The following is a 2,495-nucleotide window of genomic DNA, read 5'->3' as shown; positions in this document are numbered from 1 at the left end:
CAGCAGATTAACTCACCTGACCTGAACCATCAGATCTGCTGCTCATGTATCAGGTTGAGCTTCACATTGTTCAGGTTTCTTTAAACAASTTTGTGTTAAATCAGATCAAATTAGTGAATTTGGTTTCATTGGTTTCATCCTCATGTTTTCCACCAGCCTGTTGTCTCACAACTGTCCAGCTAACAAGGTGAGTTTCCCCTGATGGTCTTCAGACGGAGCGCCGCCTCTCTGACCGTCAGAGTCCAGATCTTATCAGGAGAACAGCTCAGCTTATCTCTGCAGATATGAGCTTCTAAAGAGCCGCTTCATTGTAAACACAGGCGGCTCTATAGAAGCTCAGATGTAGAGATGGAGGCGRMTTAAATCTAAAGAGATCAGAAGAGATTTAATCTGGATAAGTGAAGAAAAMCAACAGTTTCCTTCAGACTGAACTTTTCCATCAACAGAGTTGATCTGTTGATCCTCTGATCTCATGAACTTTGTTACAACTAAACAGTTTGATCTCAATTCTCCATTTAAATGAAATTATTCACTTTATTTTGATTAACTCTCATCTATAAAACAGCCATATATGTGATGGGCTTTGACTCTCTGATGTCACAACCAGGAGATCCACATGGACAGAAATGACACTATCAGAAATTCTCACTTCTTCTTTAGTAGTAACTGTAAAACCAAACTGTAATGTCAGCAATTCTGACCCTCTGTCACTTCCCTCAGATCTTCGACAAGCTGAGTTTTGTCCATAAATTTCCCAGCATGCTTCTGACTTTCTGCATTTTAACAATGAAAACATTTTGACCTTCTCAGAGTTTCTCTGAATAGATTCAGTGCAGAAATAAATAAAAAACTGTTGATAGAAAATAAGAGCAGAATAATCATCAGACTCACATCATTTTCATTTTGAGCTGTTTTTTTCTCTTCACTACAAAAACATTTAGACCCTAAAACTTAGAAACTGTTGATCTGTTTGTTGAATTTCTATGATGAAAACTGTCCAGATCCTTTCAGAGATTAAATCTTTTATTTTCTTCTCATTCAGAACATCCCAGTTTAACACAGAGAAACTGAACTGGTGGAACTGGGAGGATTAATTAAACTAAAATGAACAAACAGAGTTTAAAGAACAAAGTGAGGAAAAAATCTGACTGGATGTTATAATGAACTTTATTCCTGCTTCAACATAAAGAAATAAAAGTATTAACCTCTCTGGTTGTGATGACAGAGATCAAGTTACTCACATATATGGATGATTTAACTCCGATAATAGATCTATGGATCTATAGATCTATTATCTTGTGAACGGTTCACTTTTGAGTCAGAGATGAGAATTAATCAACATAAAAGTTAATCATTTATTTTAACTGGAAAAATCAGAGGAAACTGATTGGCTGTTGCAATCAAACACAATAAAGATCTTTGAACATCAAACATGTGAAGATAAATAATCTGAACAGAAAGTGAAACTTCCTGGTTGGAGACTAAAAGCTGATATCCTGAACTTTGAACTCCTTCAGTTCAATGAAGCAGAAAAACTTTTATTTCTCTGAAGATCAACAGAAAAAAAACTGTTAAATGAAACAACATCTAGATCAAACATCTGGTTTATAGCAGTTGATCTACTAATTCTAGCTCTATAAACCTCTGGAATAGATTTTATTGAACTGAAGTGAATCAAACTGATTCTAATCAGATTCAGTTTTCAATGATCAGAGAATTTATAATAATGAGATAAAATTCAGGTTTCACATCAAAATGTTTAAAAACTGATCAACACAACATGTTTGGAGACAAGAGGAATCTGGTGGTGAGTTTAGGTCACGTTGGTTATTTATGAAACTGAGAGCAAAAACAGAAACATGAACATATCCTTCGTTATTCCTTCACTTTGCTCCATATATCAGACGCTAACAGAACGGCTCTACAAACTCTGAGAAACAATAAAAATGAACCAGACATGTAAGTTTGAATTAGTTTGGTTTATATTTGTTGTAAATTTGACAACTAAATAAGACAATAATATAAATAGAAAATGTTAGTGTATCTGATCAATACATCAGTGATTATCTTTCTTCCTGTTTCATTCTTTCATTGTAAAACTTTTGAAGAGCTGGAATGAAAAATTATGTCAGATTTGATTTAATCCAGAAATCTATGAATTTTTAAGATGTTTGGACTTAAAGTCTCAACAGATCAAATAAATATGTTTTATTTTATTGTTTTTAAAATAAGGATGATGTGTTTAAAGATACTTTATTAAACACATYGATGTCTAATTGTCCAAAATTTAAAAAACACATTTCATTTGATTTTAAATTAAACTAAAGTCAAACTTGGATTTTATTATTTTAATGTTGTATCTTTTAATAGATTTTATRTAWTTYAGTGTCTCTGAATGTCAACAAAGGCGTCTAAAAATAAAATGTTTTACAATCATTACTTTTATTAAACACTGATTTTAGACAAAATAATTTTTCTTCTTAATCCAACTGGAT

At 32.4% G+C, this 2,495-nt stretch overlaps 1 protein-coding gene across 2 annotated transcripts in view; it reads right to left on the bottom strand.

The window, feature by feature from the left end:
• The window catches only part of LOC108165967 (uncharacterized), a 13,223-nt gene that overhangs the window by 1,475 nt on the left and 9,253 nt on the right, over nucleotides 1-2,495 (bottom strand). The gene's annotated exons all lie outside the window — the stretch shown is intronic.

This window comes from Poecilia reticulata, unplaced genomic scaffold (genome assembly GCF_000633615.1).
Source record: "Poecilia reticulata strain Guanapo unplaced genomic scaffold, Guppy_female_1.0+MT scaffold_255, whole genome shotgun sequence".
NCBI classification, from domain to species: Eukaryota; Metazoa; Chordata; class Actinopteri; order Cyprinodontiformes; family Poeciliidae; genus Poecilia; species Poecilia reticulata.
The sequence above is the reverse complement of the archived record's forward strand: the minus strand, read 5'-3'. Positions and strand labels throughout refer to the sequence as shown.